The sequence below is a fragment of the Ranitomeya imitator genome, chromosome 8 (assembly GCF_032444005.1).
Source record: "Ranitomeya imitator isolate aRanImi1 chromosome 8, aRanImi1.pri, whole genome shotgun sequence".
Taxonomy (NCBI): domain Eukaryota; kingdom Metazoa; phylum Chordata; class Amphibia; order Anura; family Dendrobatidae; genus Ranitomeya; species Ranitomeya imitator.
The window spans coordinates 75875468-75899747 of record NC_091289.1 but is presented as its reverse complement, the minus strand read 5'-3'; the positions used below and the strand labels follow the sequence as shown (position 1 = coordinate 75899747).

Here is a 24280-nt window from a genome sequence, read left to right as displayed (position 1 = left end):
AGCTTCCACAGCAGCAGAAGACCAATTGACCAAATCAGCACCCTTCTTGGTCAAATCGGTCAATGGTTTGGCAATACTAGAAAAATTGCAGATGAAGCGACGATAAAAATTAGCAAAGCCCAGGAACTTTTGCAGACTTTTCAGAGATGTCGGCTGAATCCAATCATGGATGACTTGGACCTTAACAGGATCCATCTCGATAGTAGAAGGGGAAAAGATGAACCCCAAAAATGAAACCTTCTGCACACCAAAGAGACACTTTGATCCCTTCACAAACAAAGAATTAGCACGCAGGACCTGAAAAACCGTTCTGACCTGCTTCACATGAGACTCCCAATCATCCGAGAAGATCAAAATGTTATCCAAGTACACAATCAGGAATTTATCCAGGTACTCTCGGAAGATGTCATGCATAAAGGACTGAAACACTGATGGAGCATTGGCAAGTCCGAATGGCATCACTAGATACTCAAAATGACCCTCGGGCGTATTAAATGCAGTTTTCCATTCATCGCCTCGCCTGATTCGCACCAGATTATACGCACCACGAAGATCTATCTTGGTGAACCAACTAGCCCCCTTAATCCGAGCAAACAAATCAGATAACAATGGCAAGGGGTACTGAAATTTAACAGTGATCTTATTAAGAAGGCGGTAATCTATACAAGGTCTCAGCGAACCATCCTTCTTGGCTACAAAAAAGAACCCTGCTCCTAATGGCGACGATGACGGGCGAATATGCCCCTTCTCCAGGGATTCCTTCACATAACTGCGCATAGCGGTGTGCTCAGGCACGGATAAATTAAACAGTCGACCTTTTGGGAATTTACTACCAGGAATCAAATTGATAGCACAATCACAATCCCTATGCGGAGGTAGGGCATCGGACTTGGGCTCATCAAATACATCCCGGTAATCAGACAAGAAGTCTGGAACCTCAGAAGGGGTGGATGACGAAATTGACAGAAATGGAACATCACCATGTACCCCCTGACAACCCCAGCTGGACACCGACATGGATTTCCAATCCAATACTGGATTATGGGCTTGTAGCCATGGCAACCCCAACACGGCCACATCATGCAGATTAAGCAACACCAGAAAGCGAATAACCTCCTGATGTGCAGGAGCCATGCACATGGTCAGCTGGGTCCAGTACTGAGGCTTATTCTTGGCCAAAGGCGTAGCATCAATTCCTCTCAATGGAATAGGACACTGCAAGGGCTCCAAGAAAAACCCACAACGCTTAGCATATTCCAAGTCCATCAAGTTTAGGGCAGCGCCTGAATCCACAAACGCCATGACAGAATACGATGACAAAGAGCATATCAAGGTAACGGACAGAAGAAATTTTGACTGTACTGTACCAATCGTGGCAGACCTAGCGAACCGCTTAGTGCGCTTAGGACAATCAGAGATAGCATGAGTGGAATCACCACAGTAGAAACACAGCCCATTCAGACGTCTGTGTTCTTGCCGTTCAACTCTGGTCATAGTCCTATCGCACTGCATAGGCTCAGGTCTAATCTCAGGTAATACCGCCAAATGGTGCACAGATTTACGCTCACGCAAGCGTCGACCGATCTGAATGGCCAAAGACATAGACTCATTCAAACCAGCAGGCATAGGAAATCCCACCATGACATCCTTAAGGGCTTCAGGGAGACCATTTCTGAAAATAGCTGCCAGCGCAGATTCATTCCATTGAGTGAGCACGGACCACTTTCTAAATTTCTGGCAATATACCTCTATCTCATCCTGAGCCTGACAAAGAGCCAGCAAATTTTTTTCTGCCTGATCCACTGAATTAGGCTCATCGTACAGCAATCCAAGCACCAGGAAAAATGCATCGATATTACTTAATGCAGGATCTCCTGACGCAAGAGAAAATGCCCAGTCCTGAGGGTCGCCACGCAAAAAAGAAATGACGATCCTAACCTGTTGAACTGAGTCACCAGAGGAGCGAGGTTTCAAAGCCAGAAATAGTTTACAATTATTTTTGAAACTCAGAAATTTAGTTCTATCTCCAAAAAACAAATCTGGAATAGGAATTCTCGGTTCTAACAAAGAATTCTGAACCACAAAATCTTGAATATTTTGAACTCTTGCCGTGAGCTGATCCACACATGAAGACAGACCTTTAATGTCCATTGCTACACCTGTGTCCTGAACCACCCAAATGTCTAGGGGAAAAAAAAGGCAAAACACAGTGCAAAGAAAAAAAAATGGTCTCAGAACTTCTTTTTTCCCTCTATTGAGAATCATTAGCACTTTTGGCTTCCTGTACTGTTGTGATAGGCAATTCAGTATCACAATGGACATAGCGGTCAGAGCACATACAGTGATCTGACAATAACCCAAAATAATAGAACGAGCTCTGAGACGTGGGAACTCTGCAGACCGCAATCCCTAATCCTCTCCAAACAACACTAGAGGCAGCCGTGGATTGCGCCTAACTCTACCTATGCAACTCGACACAGCCTGAGAAACTAACTAGCCTGAAGATAGAAAATAAGCCTACCTTGCCTCAGAGAAATACCCCAAAGGAAAAGGCAGCCCCCCACATATAATGACTGTGAGTAAAGATGAAAAGACAAACATAGGGATGAAATAGATTCAGCAAAGTGAGGCCCGACTTTCTTAACAGAGCGAGGATAGGAAAGATAACTTTGCGGTCTACACAAAACCCTAAAGAAAACCACGCAAAGGGGGCAAAAAGACCCTCCGTACCGAACTAACGGCACGGAGGTACACCCTTTGCGTCCCAGAGCTTCCAGCAAAACAAATAGACAAGCTGGACAGAAAAAATAGCAAACAAATATCAAAGAAGAACTTAGCTATGCAGAGCAGCAGGCCACAGGAATGATCCAGGGAAAAACAAGTCCTACACTGGAACATTGACAGGAAGCATGGATCAAAGCATTAGGTGGAGTTAAGTAGAGAAGCACCTAACGACCTCACCAGATCACCTGAGGGAGGAAACTCAGAAGCCGCAGTACCACTTTCCTCCACAAACGGAAGCTCCCAGAGAGAATCAGCCGAAGTACCACTTCTGACCACAGGAGGGAGCTCTGCCACAGAATTCACAACAGCGGTGTGGATATAGAGGAATGCATTGTGGTCATAGAGGAATGTGGTGTGGATATAGAGGAATGCGGTGTGGACATAAAGGAATGCAGTGTGCATATAGAGGAATGCTGTGTGGATATAGAGGAATGCAGTGTTGATATAGAGGAATGCAGCGTGGATATAGAGGAATGCATTGTGGATATAGAGGAATGCAGTGTGGATATAGAGGAATGCAGTGTGGATATAGAGGAATGCAGTGTGGATATAGAGGAATGCGGTGTGGATATAGAGGAATGCAGCGTGGATATAGAGGAATGCAGCATGGATGAAGAGGAATGCAGTGTGGATATAGAGGAATGCAGCGTGGATATAGAGGAATGCAGCATGGATAAAGAGGAATGCAGTGTGGATATAGAGGAATGCATTGTGGATATAGACGAATGCAGCGTGGATATAGAGGAATGCAATATGGATATAGAGGAATGCATTGTGGATATAGAGGAATGCGGTGTGGATATAGAGGAATGCATTGTGGTCATAGAGGAATGTGGTGTGGATATAGAGGAATGCGGTGTTGACATAAAGGAATGCAGTGTGCATATAGAGGAATGCGGTGTGGATATAGAGGAATGCAGTGTGGATATAGAGGAATGCAGTATGCATATAGAGGAATGCAGTGTGGATGTAGAGGAATGCGGTGTGGATATAGAGGAATGCAGTGTGGATATAGAGGAATGCGGTGTGGATATAGAGGAATGCAGTGTGGATATAGAGGAATGCGGTGTGGATATAGAGGAATGCGGTGTGGATATAGAGGAATGCAGTGTGGATATAGAGGAAAGTTGTGTAGATATAGAGGAATGCAGCATGGATATAGAGGAATGCAGTGTGGATATAGAGGAATGCAGTGTGGATATAGAGGAATGCAGCGTGGATATAGAGGAATGCGGTGTGGATATAGAGGAATGCGGTGTGGATATAGAGGAATGGGGTGTGGATATACAGGAATGCAGTGTGGATATAGAGGAATGCGGTGTGGATATACAGGAATACTGTATGGCTATAGAGGAATGCATTGTGGATATAGAGGAATGCAGCGTGGATATAGAGGAATGCAGCGTGGATATAGAGGAATGCATTGTGGATATAGAGGAATGCAGTGTGGATATAGAGGAATGTGGTGTGGATATAGAGGAATGCAGTGTGGATATAGAGGAATGCAGTGTGGATATAGAGGAATGCGGTGTGGATATAGAGGAATGCGGTGTGGATATTGGAATGCGGTGTGGATATAGAGGAATGCAGTGTGGATATAGAGGAATGCATTGTGGATATAGAGGAATGCATTGTGGATATAGAGGAATGCAGTGTGGATATAGAGGAATGAGGTGTGGATATAGAGGAATGCAGTGTGGATATAGATGAATGCAGCGTGGATATAGAGGAATGCATTGTGGATATAGAGGAATGCAGTGTGGATATAGAGGAATGCGGTGTGGATATAGAGGAATGCAGTGTGGATATAGAGGAATGCAGTGTGGATATAGAGGAATGCGGTGTGGATATAGAGGAATGCGGTGTGGATATAGAGGAATGCATTGGGGATATAGAGGAATGCAGTGTTGATATAGAGGAATGCAGTGTAGATATAGAGGAATGCAGTGTGGATATAGAGGAATGCAGTGTGGATATAGAGGAATAAATTGTGGATATAGAGGAATGATGTGTGTTTCTAGAGGAATGCAGTGTGGATATAGAGGAACACGGTGTGGATATAGAGGAATGCAGTGTGGATATAGAGGAATGCAGTGTGGATATAGAGAAATGCGGTGTGGATATAGAGGAATGCGGTGTGGATATAAAGGAATGCATTGGGGATATAGAGGAATGCAGTGTAGATATAGAGGAATGCAGTGTGGATATAGAGGAATGCAGTGTAGATATAGAGGAATGCAGTGTGGATATAGAGGAATGCAGTGTGGATATAGAGGAATAAATTGTGGATATAGAGGAAAGCGGTGTGTTTCTAGAGGAATGCAGTGTGGATATAGAGGAACACGGTGTGGATATAGAGGAATGCAGTGTGGATATAGAGGAATGCAGAGTGGATATAGAGGAATACGCTGTGGATATAGAGGAATGCGGTGTGGGTATAGAGGAATGTGGTGTGCATATAGAGGAATGCAGTGTGGATATAGAGGAATGCAGTGTGGATATAGAGGAATGCGGTGTGGATATAGAGGAATGCCGTGTGCATATAGAGGAATGCGGTGTGGATATAGAGGAATGCGGTGTGAATATAGAGGAATGCAGTGTGGATATAGAGGAATGCTGTGTGGATATAGAGGAATGCAGTGTGGATATAGAGGAATGCGGTGTGGATATAGAGGAATGCGGTGTGGATATAGAGGAATGCAGTGTGGATATGGAGGGATGCGGTGTGGATATAGAGGAATGCGGTGTGGATATAGAGGAATGCAGTGTGGATATAGAGGGATGCGGTGTGGATATAGAGGGATGCGGTGTGGATATAGAGGAATGCGGTGTGGATATAGAGGAATGCGGTGTGGATATAGAGGAATGCGGTGTGGATATAGAGGAATGCTGTGTGGATATAGAGGAATGTGGTGTGGATATAGAGGAATGCAGTGTGGATATAGAGGAATGCAGTGTGGATATAGAGGAATGCGCTGTGGATATAGAGGAATGCCGTGTGGGTATAGAGGAATGTGGTGTGCATATAGAGGAATGCAGTGTGGATATAGAGGAATGCAGTGTGGATATAGAGGAATGCGGTGTGGATATAGAAGAATGCGGTGTGCATATAGAGGAATGCGGTTTGGATATAGAGGAATGCAGTGTGGATATAGAGGAATGCGGTGTGGATATAGAGGAATGCGGTGTGGATATAGAGGAATGCAGTGTGGATATAGAGAAATGCATTGTGGATATAGAGGAATGCGGTGTGGATATAGAAGAATGCAGTGTGGATATAGAGGAATGCAGTGTGGATATAGAGGGATGCGGTGTGGATATAGAGGAATGCAGTGTGGATATAGAGGAATGCGGTGTGGATATAGAGGAATGCAGTGTGGATATGGAGGGATGCGGTGTGGATATAGAGGAATGCGGTGTGGATATAGAGGAATGCAGTCTGGATATAGAGGAATGCTGTGTGGATATAGAGGAATGCAGTGTAGATATAGAGGAATGCGGTGTGGATATAGAGGGATTCGGTGTGGATATAGATGAATGCGGTTTGGATATAGAGGAATGCGGTGTGGATATAGAGAAATGCGGTGTGGTTTAAGAGGAATGCAGTGTGGATATAGAGGAATGCGGTGTGGATATAGAGCAATGCGGTGTGGATATAGAGGAATGCGGTGTGGATATAGAGGGATGCGGTGTGGATATAGAGGAATGCGGTTTGGATATAGAGGAATGCGGTGTGGATATAGAGGAATGCGGTGTGGATATAAAGGAATGCGGTGTGGATATAGAGGAATGCGGTGTGGATATAGAGGAATGCGGTGTGGATATAGAGGAATGCGGTGTGGATATAGAGGAATGCGGTGTGGATATAGAGGAATGCGGTGTGGATATAGAGGAATGCGGTGTGGATATAGAGGAATGCGGTGTGGATATAGAGGAATGCGGTGTGGATATAGAGAAATGCATTGTGGATATAGAGGAATGCGGTGTGGATATAGAAGAATGCAGTGTGGATATAGAGGAATGCAGTGTGGATATAGAGGGATGCGGTGTGGATATAGAGGAATGCAGTGTGGATATAGAGGAATGCGATGTGGATATAGAGGAATGCAGTGTGGATATGGAGGGATGCGGTGTGGATATAGAGGAATGCGGTGTGGATATAGAGGAATGCAGTCTGGATATAGAGGAATGCTGTGTGGATATAGAGGAATGCAGTGTGGATATAGAGGAATGCGGTGTGGATATAGAGGAATGCGGTGTGGATATAGAAGAATGCGGTGTGGATATAGAGCAATGCGGTGTGGATATAGAGGAATGCGGTGTGGATATAGAGGAATGCGGTGTGGATATAGAGGAATGCGGTGTGGATATAGAGGAATGCGGTGTGGATATAGAGGAATGCGGTGTGGATATAGAGGAATGCATTGTGGATATAGAGGAATGCGGTGTGGATATAGAGGAATGCGGTGTGGATATAGAGGAATGCGGTGTGGATATAGAGGAATGCGGTGTGGATATAGAGGAATGCGGTGTGGATATAGAGGAATGCAGTGTGGATATAGAGGAATGCGGTGTGGATATAGAGGAATGCGGTGTGGATATAGAGGAATGCGGTGTGGATATAGATATATATACACCTTTATATCCCGTCTATATGCACTGCAAGTTGTACTGTTGGGCTGACGAAGGGTATATTAACTGAAATGTTGCCATACTTCTCTTTATGATGCAATAATTTTGGGGGGTATGAGGGTAGAAAATTAAAATCATTAAAAAAAATTATTTTGCGCCTATTCTTGGTGCGCTATTCCCTTATTTGATATTAATTTTCTGGCTAATTAAGGAGTTATATGGCCTGCTCTGTTAGAATAGAAAAATATTTAGAATTGAGAGTCCTCAGTGGTTGATACCTTTTAATGGCTAACTGAAAAGATGGTAACAAATTGCAAGCTTTCGAGACTACACAGGTCTCTTCATCAGGCAAAGACTAAAACAAATTCTGAAGAATCACATATTCAACCACTGAGGACTCTCAATTCTAAATATTTTTCTATCCACTGGCTAACACGGTACCAAGATATATTTCTTTTCTGTTAGAATATACACCCATTCTCTGACTTGCAATGTAAATTGGATGTTGATCTACCAACCTTTTGTCTATTATAAATATTTGGATGTCTAATTATCAAACTATGCCACATCAGCTGGCAGGCTGTCTGTGGTATCACAGCTGAAGGGCATTTTGCCAGAACAATTATAAAAAAATAAACCATAAATTGTATTGTGTTGTCCTTTTTATTGTCCATGTCGTGACATGGAGTCATAAACGTGATGTTGGCTGTAATCCTTTATTCTGATCCTGGCTGGGCATATTTCTTTCCCGATATTGTGCGGAGCTGTCAGACAGGTCCAGGTGTGTCTCTTCCTTGCTTCTTTCCATCTTCTAACACACCCACTTCTGTGACAGAAACTTCTTGTGGGTTTATAGATTGCTAGAAGCCACTAGGTAAGCAGAACGCCGGAGTGGAGCGCCTGCAAGGTATGTGACAGCATCTCTGGATAGGGTGAGCAGCCAGCGCGGATCAGGGGACTGATAATATGGGGGGTAACTGGGAGAGGATTTCATATGTCCCTGCTCATTATCAGTAGGCTAGGGACCATATTAATCTTTCTATGTCGCCCGAGTCCCTTCTGAATAAATGCTTTATAAAATGTCATTTATCAGACAACACAACAGGGAAGCAGAGAAATCACTCACTTCACATTTTAGAGATTGGGAGATTCTGGAGAAAAATCCAAACTAGCGGCAATTAGCCCCAATGCCGGGGCTCTCGTGGTTACAAGTTTAGTAGTAATAATATAACATTATACTGTGGACATATTTAGTCATTTGTAGGACGAGACAAAGAATAATCCAGAAACAAATAGTATCCAATATTACACTCCGAGGCTTACGACATTTCCTAAAATGACATCAACTAAGAGAAAAACTCAAATATCTGGAATTTTTGCTACTTCAAATAATATTTTATCATATTTTACAAATTTCTAGGAGTATAAAATGGCATCCTTCCAGTGAACTTGTCGAAGTGGGTACAATAAGTAACTGTTAGTACTTTACAAATCTGCTTATTCTTATTTTTCTGCCCTTCTTATATATGGCTGCCCACACTATGATCGCAGGGAGATCACTTTCTTCAGTAAAGTTTGATTTAGTGGTGAATTTCTTTTGGAAGGTTTGCTGTTGAAATACAGATATTACTTAGGAAAAGCCTTGGGTACCAGAAGTGACAGAAATCAATGCAGATAAATGGCTGCACTCAATTGTACTAAAGCAAGGGAATGTGTGATACATGAAATGTGAATAGCATAATGGCTTGTGAAATCTATGAAAAACACATGAGATGCTTAACACAAAATTTCCATTGATCTATTTGCTATGTAAGTTGTTTTTGGTTCTGCACCAGTTCAGACTGGTTCTCTGTTCAGTCAGTTTACCATTACTTGTTAGAAATCAATGCAGTGTGGCATAAAGCCTATGAAGGCACATGATGTATCTCTGAATGCCTGGTGTGCCCTTTGCTTTCCAAGGGAATTTACAATGTGTGTGGAGAACCTCAAGTGCGGCTGTATATGTCATTTTTATTAAAGGACGCCGAATTTCACAATATGCCCTGATCAGTTTTTTGTACACGTTTTGTCATTAGGAAAAATGTAAATATACATGGAAAATGCAATATATGGTCACTACTTTATATGTGTTCGGCAGTCATCTAAAATGATCACGGTGATTCACTATGAAATTATATCACACCGTCCATAAAAAGTTCTGGGTGTTGTGAATAGCCTGACACTGATCGATGGAAATCCAATTGTGAGGATGACAGATTCTTCTACGTTAGGGGAACTACAAGTGAACAGAAAAGGCAGAGTACCTAAATCACAGTCAAATACAGAGCGGAAAACCTACGTGTTTGTGGGATAAGTTGTAGTTTTCAATTATCCATATTATGTACCATATTATGTGTTCTGTAATTTTTTTTTTTTTTCATTTTAATTCTTTAATTTTTGTATTTTTTACTTTTGCCAATTTACTTTTTATATTTGGATGGAGCTTTGTTAGGGCTTATTTTTCAGGTGGAAGCTTTTGTTTTCATTGGTATTATTTTGCGGTACATATGATATTTTTAAGGCTTTTTATTGCATATATTGCAATTTGTGATAACTGAAAATGGCAATTTTGGTGTGTTGGTTCTTTTTTTTGTGTTGTGAAATTTATTGTACGCTCTAAATAATTTTTTTTATAGATTGAACTTTTGCAGACATTACAATACAAAATAAGCAATTTTGTTCACTACGGTACTTCACTTTAGTATTGGAAAAAGGGGAGGTTGAATCAAATTTATTTTAACCCCTCTGTGACCTTAGACGTACTATCCCGTCGAGGTGCCCTGGGCTTATCTGACCCTGGACGGGATAGTACGTCATAGCCGATCGGCCGCGCTCACGGGGGGAGCGCGGCCGATCGCGGCCGGGTGTCAGCTGCTTATCGCAGCTGACATCCGGCACTATGTGCCAGGAGCGGTCACGGACCGCCCCCGGCACATTAACCCCTGGCACACCGCGATCAAAGATGATCGCGATGTGCCGGCGGTACAGGGAAGCACCGCGCAGGGAGGGGGCTCCCTGCGGGCTTCCCTGAGCCCCCCGCAGCAACGCGATGTGATCGCGTTGCTGCGAGGGTCTCCTCACCTCCCTCCCTGCTCGAGCCCCGGATCCAAGATGGCCGCGGATCCGGGTCCTGCAGGGAGGGAGGTGGCTTCACAGAGCCTGCTCAGAGCAGGCACTGTGAAGCAGCCTGCACTCCTATCAGATCAGTGATCTGACAGAGTGCTGTGCAAACTGTCAGATCACTGATCTGTGATGTCCCCCCCTGGGACAAAGTAAAAAAGTAAAAAAAAAAATTTCCAAATGTGTAAAAAAAATAAAAAAAAATATTCCAAAATAATGAAAAAAAAAAAAAAATATTATTCCCATAAATACATTTCTTCATCTAAATAAAAAAAAAAAACCAATAAAAGTACACATATTTAGTATCGCCGCGTCCGTAACGGCCCGACCTATAAAACTGGCCCACTAGTTAACCCCTTCAGTAAACACCGTAAGAAAAAAAAAAACGAGGCAAAAAACAACGCTTTATTATCATACCGCCGATGATAGCAGTGGCAGTCCTGAGAATAAAGCGATGCAAAAATAATTATTTTTTCTGTAAAATAGTTTTTATCGTATAAAAGCACCAAACCATAAAAAAATGATATAAATGAGGTATCGCTGTAATCGTACTGACCCGAAGAATAAAACTGATTTATCAATTTTACCAAACGCGGAACGGTATAAACGCCTCCCCCAATAGAAATTCATGAATAGCTGGCTTTTGGTCATTCTTCCTCACAAAAATCGGAATAAAAAGCGATAAAAAAATGTCACGTGCCCAAAAATGTTTTCAATAAAAACGTCAACTCGTCCCGCAAAAAACAAGACCTCACATGACTCTGTGGACCAAAATATGGAAAAATTATAGCTCTCAAAATGTGGTATTGCAAAAAATATTTTTTGCAATAAAAAGGGTCTTTCAGTGTGTGACGGCTGCCAATCATAAAAATCCGCTAAAAAACTCGCTATAAAAGTAAATCAAACCCCCCTTCATCACCCCCTTAGTTAGGGAAAAATAAAAAAAAATGTATTTATTTCCATTTTCCCATTAGGGCTAGGGTTAGGGCTAGGGTTAGGGCTAGGGCTAGGGTTAGGGCTAGGGTTAGGGCTAGGGTTAGGGCTAGGGTTAGGGTTAGGGCTAGGGTTAGGGCTAGGGTTAGGGCTAGGGTTAGGGCTAGGGTTAGGGCTAGGGCTAGGGTTAGGGCTAGGGTTAGGGCTAGGGTTAGGGCTAGGGTTAGGGCTAGGGTTAGGGTTAGGGCTAGGGTTAGGGCTAGGATTAGGGTTAGGGTTAGGGTTGGGGCTACAGTTAGGGTTGGGGCTAAAGTTAGGGTTAGGGTTTAGATTACATTTACAGTTGGGAATAGGGTTGGGATTAGGGTTAGGGGTGTGTCAGGGTTAGAGGTGTGGTTAGGGTTACCGTTGGAATTAGGGTTAGGGGTGTGTTTAGATTAGGGTTTCAGTTATAATTGGGGGGTTTCCACTGTTTCGGCACATCAGGGGCTCTCCAAACACGACATGGCGTCCGATCTCAATTCCAGCCAATTCTGCGTTGAAAAAGTAAAACAGTGCTCCTTCCCTTCCGAGCTCTCCTGTGTGCCCAAACAGGGGTTTACCCCAACATATGGGGTATCAGCGTACTCAGGACAAATTGGACAACAACTTTTGTGGACCAATTTCTCCTGTTACCCTTGGGAAAATACAAAACTGGGGGCTAAAAAATAATTTTTGTGGGAAAACAAAAAGATTTTTTATTTTCACGGCTCTGCGTTATAAACTGTAGTGAAACACTTGGGGGTTCAAAGTTCTCACAACACATCTAGATAAGTTCATTGAGGGGTCTAGTTTCCAATATGGGGTCACTTGTGGGGGGTTTCTACTGTTTAGGTACATTAGGGGCTCTGCAAACGCAATGTGACGCCTGCAGACCAATCCATCTAAGTCTGCATTCCAAATGATGCTCCTTCCCTTCCGAGCCCTCCCATGCGCCCAAACGGTGGTTCCCCCCCACATATCGGGTATCAGCGTACTCAGGACAAATTGGACAACAACTTTTGTGGACCAATTTCTCCTGTTACCCTTGGGAAAATACAAAACTGGGGGCTAAAAAATAATTTTTGTGGGAAAACAAAAAGATTTTTTATTTTCACGGCTCTGCGTTATAAACTGTAGTGAAACACTTGGGGGTTCAAAGTTCTCACAACACATCTAGATAAGTTCATTGAGGGGTCTAGTTTCCAATATGGGGTCACTTGTGGGGGGTTTCTACTGTTTAGGTACATTAGGGGCTCTGCAAACGCAATGTGACGCCTGCAGACCAATCCATCTAAGTCTGCATTCCAAATGATGCTCCTTCCCTTCCGAGCCCTCCCATGCGCCCAAACGGTGGTTCCCCCCCACATATCGGGTATCAGCGTACTCAGGACAAATTGGACAACAACATTTAGGGTCCAATTTCTCCTGCTAACCTTGGAAAAATACAAAACTGGGGGCTAAAATATAATTTTTGTGGAAAAAAAAATATTTTTTATTTGCATGGCTCTGCGTTATAAACTGTAGTGAAATACTTGGGGGTTCAAAGCTCTCACAACACATCAAGATGAGTTCCTTAGGGGGTCTACTTTCCAAAATGGTGTCACTTGTGGGGGGTTTCTACTGTTTAGGTACATTAGGGGCTCTGCAAACGCAATGTGACGCCTGCAGACCATTCCATCTAAGTCTGCATTCCAAATGGCGCTCCTTCCCTTCCGAACCCTCCCATGCGCCCAAACGGTGGTTCCCCCCCACATATGGGGTATCAGCGTACTCAGGACAAATTGGACAACAACTTTTGTGGTCCAATTTCTCCTCTTACCCTAGGGAAAATACAAAACTGGGGGCTAAAAAATAATTTTTGTGGGAAAAAAATTTTGTTTTATTTTTATGGCTCTGCATTATAAACTTCTGTGAAGCCCTTGGTGGGTCAAAGTGCTCACCACACATCCAGATAAGTTCCTTAGGGGGTCTACTTTCCAAAATGGTGTCACTTGTGGGGGGTTTCAATGTTTAGGCACATCAGTGGCTCTCCAAACGCAACATGGCGTCCCATCTCAATTCCTGTCAATTTTGCATTGAAAAGTCAAACGGCGCTCCTTCCCTTCCGAGCTCTCCCATGCGCCCAAACAGTGGTTTACTGCCACATATGGGGTATCAGCGTACTCGGGACAAATTGGACAACAACTTTTGAGGTCCAATTTCTTCTCTTACCCTTGGAAAAATAAAAAATTGGGGGCAAAAATATAATTTTTGTGAAAAAATATGATTTTTTATTTTTACGGTTCTGCATTATAAACTTCTGTGAAGCACTTGGTGGGTCAAAGTGCTCACCACACCTCTAGATAAGTTCCTTAGGGGGTCTACTTTCCAAAATGGTGTCACTTGTGGGGGGTTTCAATGTTTAGGCACATCAGTGGCTCTCCAAACGCAACATGGCGTCCCATCTCAATTCCTGTCAATTTTGCATTGAAAAGTCAAACGGCGCTCCTTCCCTTCCGAGCTCTCCCATGCGCCCAAACAGTGGTTTACTGCCACATATGGGGTATCAGCGTACTCGGGACAAATTGGACAACAACTTTTGAGGTCCAATTTCTTCTCTTACCCTTGGAAAAATAAAAAATTGGGGGCAAAAATATAATTTTTGTGAAAAAATATGATTTTTTATTTTTACGGTTCTGCATTATAAACTTCTGTGAAGCACTTGGTGGGTCAAAGTGCTCACCACACCTCTAGATAAGTTCCTTAGGGGGTCTACTTTCCAAAATGGTGTCACTTGTGGGGGGTTTCAATGTTTAGGCACATCAGTGGCTCTCCAAACGCAACATGGCGTCCCATCTCAATTTCTGTCAATTTTGCATTGAAAAGTCAAACTGCGCTCCTTCCCTTCCGAGCTCTCCCATGCGCCCAAACAGTGGTTTACTGCCACATATGGGGTATCAGCGTACTCAGGACAAATTGGACAACAACTTTTGAGGTCCAATTTCTTCTCTTACCCTTGGAAAAATAAAAAATTGGGGGCAAAAATATAATTTTTGTGAAAAAATATGATTTTTTATTTTTACGGTTCTGCATTATAAACTTCTGTGAAGCACTTGGTGGGTCAAAGTGCTCACCACACATCCAGATAAGTTCCTTAGGGGGTCTACTTTCCAAAATGGTGTCACTTGTGGGGGGTTTCAATGTTTAGGCACATCAGTGGCTCTCCAAACGCAACATGGCGTCCCATCTCAATTCCTGTCAAGTTTGCATTGAAAAGTCAAATAGCGCTCCTTCCCTTCCGAGCTCTCCCATGCGCCCAAACAGTGGTTTACTGCCACATATGGGGTATCAGCGTACTCAGGACAAATTGGACAACAACTTTTTGGGTCCAATTTCTCCTGTTACCCTTGGTAAAATAAAACAAATTGGAGCTGAAGTAAATTTTTTGTGTAAAAAAGTTAAATGTTCATTTTTATTTAAACATTCCAAAAATTCCTATTAAACACCTGAAGGGTTAATAAACTTCTTGAATGTGGTTTTGAGCACCTTGAGGGGTGCAGTTTTTAGAATGGTGTCACACTTGGGCATTTTCTATCATATAGACCCCTCAAAATGACTTCAAATGAGACGTGGTCCCTAAAAAAAAATGTTGTTGTAAAAATGAGAAATTGCTGGTCAACTTTTAACCCTTATAACTCCCTAACAAAAAAAAAAATTGGTTCCAAAATTATGCTGATGTAAAGGAGACATGTGGGAAATGTTACTTATTAAGTATTTTGTGTGACATATCTCTGTGATTTAATTGCATAAAAATTCAAAGTTTGAAAATTGCGAAATTTTCAAAATTTTCGCCAAATTTCCGTTTTTTTCACAAATAAACGCAGGTACTATCAAAGAAATTTTACCACTATCATGAAGTACAATATGTCACGAGAAAACAATGTCAGAATCACCAGGATCCGTTGAAGCGTTTCGGAGTTATAACCTCATAAAGGGACAGTGGTCAGAATTGTAAAAATTGGCCTGGTCATTAACGTGCAAACCACCCTTGGGGGTAAAGGGGTTAAAGTATTTCTAAAACTATGTATCCATATATCTCTCTGTATCTATCTATTATCTATCTAATATCTATCTATCTATTGTCTAATATCTATCTATTATCTATCTATAATCTATCTATCTATTTTATATATCTATCTCTCTGTATCTATCTATTATCTATCTAATATCTATCTATCTATCTATCTATCTATCTATCTATCTATCTATCTATTATCTATAGATAGATAATAGATAGATAGAGAGAGATAGATGGATATATCTATCTAGTGGAGCGCCCCGCCTGGGCCTTGGGGTACTCGGTACCGGGTCCGGTCTTAAAGGGGATGTCACGGTGGCTGCGACGCGGTCCGTAGCCCTGGGCGTCCAATTAAAGGGGAACAGTCTTTAAAGGGATATTGTAAATGAGTCTGTCGTGACGCCACCTGTGGTGTTCGGTCAATAGTGGGACCGATGCTGCGTTAAAGGGGTCCTCTGGAGGATGTTGTTGCAGCAATGATGGTAACGCTTCCCACAGCTGAAGCGGGGTCCCCAGAGGTCCTGAAGTGTATGGTGATGATGGTGTAGGTCGGTAAAATGAGTAAAAGACACAAGTTGTAAGTCTTTACCTGGTTTACTGTAGTTAGCAGGCCACAGTCCAGGGTACCAGGCATGGGTGATGGTATGGCCCAGCCGGCTTAGAGGCAATGGAGAATTCCCTTTTTCCAGTCGAGGTCTGTGAGCCTTTTCAACTAGCGCTTGCTGTATATGAAGTCTCTGCTGCCTGAAGCTTTCTGCAGAGTCATCTATTCCCCCTGTCCTAAGACAGGTACCTGCATGATGGGCAGCTTGAGCCTTTTTATAGGGACTCTATCATGTCCCGGGCTCCTCAGGTGCTGCTGCATCACAGGTGTGGTGTGGGCCAATCCCATAAAGTTCTCAGCCCTCCAGTTCTGCCAAGTTTCCTACAGTTCCACTAAGGCCTGGGGCTCCCGGTACCCGCCACTGCAATTCGGCTCTGAGGGTGCCCGGTCACAGTTCCCCTCTGAGCCCTGTTCCTCTCCTTTGCTCCTTTCCTCTGAAGCTCCACCACATACAACCCCTTGGGCTATCTGCCTTTTCAGATGCTGCAGCTCCCTCGTAGCTGCCAGGCCTCTCTGTCTGCTCTCAATTCCAGACTTCCTTCTCCTTCAGTGTCTCTATCAGACCCTCTCCCTTGGTCTCCCTGGACCAACTACCTAACTCCTCCTCCAGACCAGGACATATATCCATATTTGAGGGAAGCTCCCCTCAATCTGGGTCTTGAGCTCCCCCTCCTGGCCTGGATTCAGAATGTGTTGCATGCGGGTGCCTTACCTGGTGAAGAGAACTCCATTGCCTCTGAGCATGATATTACCCTCCCCGAAGGGAAAGCAACATCACTGCAACAACCGGTTACCTGGGGTGTTGCACTAGTATTTATCTATCTTTCTTTCTATCTATCTATCTATCTATCTATCTATCTATCTATCTATCTATCTATCTATCTATCTATCCATCCATCCATCTATCTAATATCTATCTATTCAGCTATCTATCTATCTAGCCCACTGGATTCATTGGTGGACTCATGCTGTACTCAGAAATTAACCTCTTAACGACCTTTGACGTGGTCCATCATAGGCCACCTCCCCCTCTTTTCTGGCACATGACAGTTGATCTGATCACGTTTTTTTTGGTCACTGCAACATTGCAATAATAAAATGCAATAACAAGTGATCAAAACATCGTATCTATCCCAAAATTGGATAAATAGTAATGTCAGCTCAGAGCACAATAACAAGTACTCACCCAGCCCCAGATCCCAAAAAATGGAGATGCAATGGGTCTCAGAAAATGGCACCATTTTTTTTCTTTATAAGCTTTAGATTTTTTTTTACCACTTAAATAAAAAGGAACCTAGACATGTTTGTTATCTACGACCTCATAATGACCTGGAGAATCATAATGGCAAATCAGTTTTAGCATTAAGTGAATATGGCAAAAAAAAATAATTGTGGAATAGCACTTTTTTTCAATTTCTCTGCACTTAGATTTTTTTCCCTTTTCCAGTACACGATATGAGGAAAACAATGGTGTAATTAAAAATAAAAAGCCTGTTCCGCAAGAAAAAACAAGCCCTCACATGGGCATATTGACTGAAAAACAAAAAAGTTATGGCTCTGGGAAGAAGGAGAGCAAAAAAATGGAAACGCAAGAACTGAAATACCCCTGGTATATCACTGATATAGTAGGTAACACGAGATTCAGCCCACACAATGAAATAATCACAATATTTATCCTACATGGAAAATATATAAAAAATGGTAAGCCTCCCCAAAAATCACATCTTCTTATAGCTCTGTCAAAATAAATGTTACTGGGCTAGAAAACAAACAATCTTAAAGATTATATAAACTGAAAACCAAAACTCTGCTGAGTCGTTAAGTACAAACTCATCCCATCCTCTCACTTATCATATATTTCACAACTAAAACCAGATCATGACGCATATTCTTTTTTCCTAAGCGTCTTTCATTTTCTGATTGTATTTTATTTTCTGCACACGGTCTCTCGGCTGAGCTGCTGTAACAGCATCAGGGGCCATAATCGGCACTAATCTGGAGATGTTCATTGACTTCTATGGGAGTTTTCTAGGGACGCAGGTAACATCACTATTGTGAGTAGTGTGATCCTGTGTTCTCTATATACAGGCTTTACTTTTCTCGGTAATCCTGCCTGTGATGATTTGGATTTGACTATCTGAAGGGCTTTCCTAGGCTAAATAAAAACATAATGAGGACATGGAAGTTGTGAAAATAACAAGCAGGGCCATGCTTTACCCGATCAGTGAAAAATACATTAGACCCTTTGTTATAGCAGACGCCTCGTGCTGCCGCACCTGCCCGGACTGCTTTCTCGGAGCATTAGTCATCCACTGTACAAATAGCGCACACAATGCTGTAACTTACATACATTCCTTCTTTCTATGAATATTTCAGTCACACACCAAATAGCTGAATGTGATGCTTATTTCCCTAGAGGAAACAAGCATCCAGAAATGATATCAGAGCTATTTGCTAGTGAGGAGGCTGCTGGGAAGAAGCATTTTATCAATCCCGGCTGCTATGTTTCGAGGGGGAAGAGGTGGGGACCTCCCTGTCCTTCAGACATGTACAATAATTCCAGGCAGCGTTTCAAACCCATCACCACTTGACTACACGCGTCACCATGCAGTATAAAAGTAGAAAGATGTAAAAGAGGGGGCGTACAAACATAACTGTTAGCATTTGTCCGACAAAAAAGACATTTTTTAAATATTTCTGTTTATGCAGCAGTTATCGCTCCCTTACATACTCTGAGTATATGTGTATATAGCAGCGACAAGCGCTCTCAGTGCGTAAGTGCATAGTACAGGGCTGTTATTACCATACATTAGTCTGAATCACCCAGTAATTCCTCCCCAGTTACTAAAATAACAAATAAACAAGCTGTAAAACACTATGAATATTCAAGTTGCTCAATAAATATTTATTTAACTCCACCACTGAAAAGGAATCTGTCAGTAGATCAACTCTCTTAAGGGCATGTAGGTCATAGGAAGCTGAATAAAATGATAGCTTGATATCTGCGGTCCAATGTCTTATTCCAGAGAAATCCATGTTTTTCTTATTTGAGCTATTTGAGCTTAGGCTCTATGGGCCGGACATAGATGTCCCTGGAAATTTGCCTACAGAGCTTATTTTAAATGAAAAGGGGCATTACCAGTATGAGACATGTACTGACTGACAGTCTGCTCTCCAGATCTAGATGTCTCAGACTGGTAAACGTCTCACAGAGATCCTTGTCCAGCCCATAGTCCTGAACAGCTCGTTTACATTTGAGAAAAACATGGACTAAGACATTGGCTTACAAATAATGCTCATATAGATGGCTTAGGTGGGTTGATCCTACTGACATATTCCCTTTCAATTCCCATATCCATAATTACAATACTACTATGTTTCTCTTTGCCATATTTAAAGCCTTAGTGCCTCATCATTGTCACTCCTTAACACCATCAATTTCAGATCAACAGTGTGGCTGCAGATTTAGATTAATAACAAGAACACTGATGACAGTGATTGGCTGCAGCGGTCAGGTGACTAGAATCACTTCTGATTCATCTGTAAGGAGGTGGACACATGTATTGTTGTAATGTGAATTGTGACATGTGGGATTCGTGATAGTATTATGTTCTGCCTGACAGTTAGAGTTAACGATTGAGACTAGCCCAGAGTGAGAGGGGCTAAAGTGCAGGGCCTGACACAGTTTCCTGTTAGGAAGATAGATTGGGCCCAGCCTGCTGTAGAAGCAGCCTTAAGATCTGACTAGTCAGCAGAGCCACATGACATGGGTGTCCCTGATGTGATTGAAGACAGAGGTAGTGGATAGTGAGATCTGGAGTACATAAATTAAAAGAGACAGAAAGACAGAGCTATGCACTTGAGACGGGTCCTGAAACAGACCGCCTAGCAGTCCGGCCCTGAGTATGCAAGTAGGATAGGTATCGGGCCAGGACAGAACAGGGAAATGTGAGACGAAGAGAGTGCCCTGGGTGGGAGTTCCAAGGCCTTCAGCAAGTAGAGGTGCTAAGTAATAGTAGTGGCAAACTAGCTCCCCTCGGGGAAAATGGACACAGAACCACGGGGTGAGGACAGGACTCTCACTTACTGGACTGTAGTACTGTGATGGGTTGTGGTGAAGGCTAAGGAATTGGGGCCATTAGAAAATAAACCTGGAAGAGGTAGAGACACCGTGTGCGAAGATGCTCCATGTTCTAATAGAAAAGTTCATGAAGTTATGCACCTACTATCTATCAATATATATAATTGCCTAAAGGTTACTTCCTTCTGTTTCTAACTTCCATCTGTCTGTAACGGAAATCCTGGGTCGCTGATTGGTCACGGCTGGCAGGTCACGACCAATCAGCAAGATTAGGACGGGATTTAAACACCGCTTCACTTTTTACTATTGATGCTGCCTATGCAGCATCAATAGTAAAAACATAGAATGTTAAAAATAATAATTAAAGAAAAAAAATTATATTCTCACCTTCCGAAGTCCACTGCCATCCGCACCAGACTTTCCCGCTCCTCGCGCTCTGGTCCCAAGAATGCATTGCAGCAATTGCATGTAGAAAAGCCGCGGAGACACCATCACGTGTTTCTCAACGCAAGCAATACATAGCCAGGTCTTTCACCGGGAAGGAACAACCAAGGGAAGGACAGCATCCAAAAAGGAAAATCACCCCTGTGCCAAAACATGGTATCCATCCACAGACAGCTGTTTCGGGGTATTTGCCCCTCATCAGTGTGGAGTAGGAAACTGGATATTAGGAGCAGTGCCTAGTAAAAGGACTATAAACATAAGGATGAATGACCTCGGGGAGATCAAAACATCCAACACTGCGGAGACACCATCACATGTTTCTCAACGCAGTGATCCAGAACACTGCCCCATCCCTTATGGGAAATTATGGGCTGTGTTATATACTGCATGGGATGTGTTATATACTGCGTGGGCTGTGTTATATACTGCCTGGGCTGTGTTATATACTGTGTGGGCTGTGCTATATTCTGCGTGGGCTGTGTTATATACTGTGTGGGCTGTGCTATATACTATGTGCCTGTGCAATATACTACGTGACTGTGCTATATACTACGTGGGCTGTGCAATATGCTATGTGGCTGTCTTATATACTGCGTGGGCTGTGTTCAGCGTCGGACTAGAGCACCTTGGGCCCACCAGAGAAAATCATTCTTGGGGCCCACTACATAGCTACATAGAAATAAATACAAGACCACCAATTATGTGGTAAAACACGCTAATATCAGGGTATAATATAAGGTAGTGCACATCTTAATCATGTAGCAGGGGTTGGGGTAGCCCCCTCAAAGAAAGTAGCCCCCTCATAGGGTACAATGTATCCCCCTCACAGAATATAATGCAGCCCCCATAGGGTATAATGTAGCCCCCTTAGAGTATAGTGCAACCCCCCTCATAAGGTATAATGCTGCCCCTTCATGGAATATAATGTAGCCCCCTCATAGGGTATCATGCAGCTCACCTTCATAGGGCATCATGCAGCTCACCCTCCCCATAGGGCATCATGCAGCTCACTCCCCCCATAGGGCATCATGCAGCTCACTCCCCCATAGGGCATCATGCAGCTTACACCCCCTCCTTGCCCCATAGGGCATCATGCAGCTCACCCCCCCCTTGCCCCATAGGGCATCATGCAGCTCACACCCCCTCCTTGCCCCATAGGGCATCATGCAGCTCACCCCCCTTGCCCCAGAGGGCATCATGCAGCTCACACCCCCTCCTTGCCCCATAGGGCATCATGCAGCTCACACCCCCTTGCCCCATAGGGCATCATGCAGCTCACACCCCCTCCTTGCCCCATAGGGCATCATGATCATGCAGCTCACCCCCCCTTGCCCCATAGGGCATCATGCAGCTCACCCCCCTTGCCCCATAGGGCATCATGCAGCTCACACCCCTCTTCCCCCAGAGAGCATCATGCAGCTCACACCCCCTCCTTGCACCATAGGGCATCATGCAGCTCACACCCCTCTTGCCCCAGAGAGCATCATGCAGCTCACACTCCCTCCTTGCCCCATAGGGCATCATGCAACTCACGCCCCCTTGCCCCATAAGGCATCATGCAGCTCACCCCCCCTTGCCCCATAGGGCATCATGCAGCTCACCCCCCTTGCCCCAGAGAGCATCATGCAGCTCACACCCCCTCCTTGCCCCATAGGGCATCATGCAGCTCACCCCCCTTGCCCCATAGGGCATCATGCAGCTCACACCCCTCCTTGCCCCATAGGACATCATGCAGCTCACACCCCCTCCTTGCCCCATAGGGCATCATGCAGCTCACCCCCCTTTTGCCCCAGAGATCATCATGCAGCTCACACCCCCTCCTTGCCCCATAGGGCATCATGCAGCTCACCCCCCTTGCCCCATAGAGCATCATGCAGCTCACACCCCTTTTGCCCCATAGGGCATCATGCAGCTCACCCCCCCATACAACCAGCCAGGACTCAATAATAAAAAAACACAAAAAAACCACAATACTCACCTCTCCTCCTCGCTCCCACGCTGACTCCAGCAGCGGCTCTGCTCAAATGTCAGGAGCTGCGCTGACGTCATCGTGCACCTGCTGTGTGTCAGTGGCGAGAGGAATCATGGGAGAGGGAGCGTCATCTGACACTCTCTCCCCATTAACGAGCGCTGGGGGGCAGCATTGGCGCCGGGACCCCTGGCTTATGACCCCATAGCGGCCATGTGAGCCTGGGGGCCCCTGAGGGAGCAGCGGGGGGGCAGCTGGTCTGCGGGCTCTGATAGCGGGCAGTGTTTAGCCGCAATTTGCGGCAAATGCTGCCCGCTATTATAGTGAAATGAATTCACTCCTCTCCACGCCCATGGGGGTGTGGGGAAGCGTGAATATTCATTTCACTTTGGCAGCGGGGACAGGCTTAGGCTTCATGTCACCCGCTGCTTCTCCGCTGGTACTGGGGGTCCCATAGCAGCTTCGTGGTGTGCCGCTATTAGCGACACCCCACTTGCTGGGTGCCCCTGGAGCAGCGGGGGCCCTAGGCACTGCTGGCACTGTATGCCAGCAGGTGTCAGGGCCTAGGCCCACCGGAGAATCCTCTGATTCTCCGATGGGCCAGTCTGTCCCTGGCTGTGTTATATACTATGTGGCTGTGCAATATACTACATGGTTATGCTATATACTACATGGGCTGTGTTATGTACTACGTGGCTGTGCTATATACTACGTGGGCTGTGTTATATACTACGTGGCTGTGCATTCTAGAATGCCTGATGCGTTAGAATCAGGCCACCATCTAGTTGTACATAATTAGTTACTGTTCAGTAAAAAGCTATTGTTGACTGGTGGGCTCCTTCATTGAACCTCTCAAGATCTGGTTCTTACAAGCCAAAGTCACCGGCACCACCCAGCCTGCAAGAATGCCCTTACAGACGAAGCCCACACACCCAAGTGGGCATAAAAGACAACTTCCTCACCTATGGTTGCCGCCTGCACCACGGTACACATTCACAGAAGACACACTAGGCGGTTATGGCCTACTTCATCCATGTACCTGGTTAAAAAAATAACCTGGGAAGCGCCTTTATGAGAGAGTTCTACAGAATAGTGTCAGACTATTATTAGATTTAGTGGCTTGTGTGAAAATCACAAGACTGCAGGATGTTTTACTGCCATATAAATATGGATGTGGAAATAATACAATTTAATGGTTAAGTAGGTCCTTTGAAAGAAGTCTACATTACGGGAACAAGAAAGTTGCAATCAAGAGAAAGGGAATTGCAAATCAAACATCCACCTATAAATGATAAAAATAAAGCATGTAGGCACAGACTGATGTTTTGTACTCTAGCCTGGAATACACTTGTATATAATTAAGGCCACTTTTGTGGCATAAATTATGATTAATTTGTTGAGCTGTGCTCCGCCAACCCCCTGTCGTAAAAACTGCATTTCACACATTTCAAATAGTGTTATGCCAGATTTCTGGAGAAAACGGTTTGGTGAATTAGACCCTTAAAATGGTTGTCCAGTACTTTGGTATTGATAGCCTATCCTTATGATGGGTCAGGAATATCAGATCAGTGGGAGTACAACACGCGGCACCCCTTT

General features: G+C 44.0%; 1 protein-coding gene across 2 annotated transcripts in view; it reads left to right on the top strand.

Moving 5' to 3' along the window:
* Positions 1–8283: 8283 nt before the first annotated feature.
* LOC138647822 (G-protein coupled receptor family C group 5 member D-like) overlaps positions 8284–24280 on the top strand; it is a 40304-nt gene continuing 24307 nt past the window's right edge. Inside the window, exon 1 of one of the 2 annotated variants that reach the window (XM_069737095.1) lies at positions 8284–8323. The gene's annotated coding sequence lies outside the window, so the exon portion shown is untranslated. Of the gene's footprint in view, positions 8349–24280 lie in introns of both variants that reach the window. The other variant, XM_069737096.1, reaches the window with a different exon arrangement.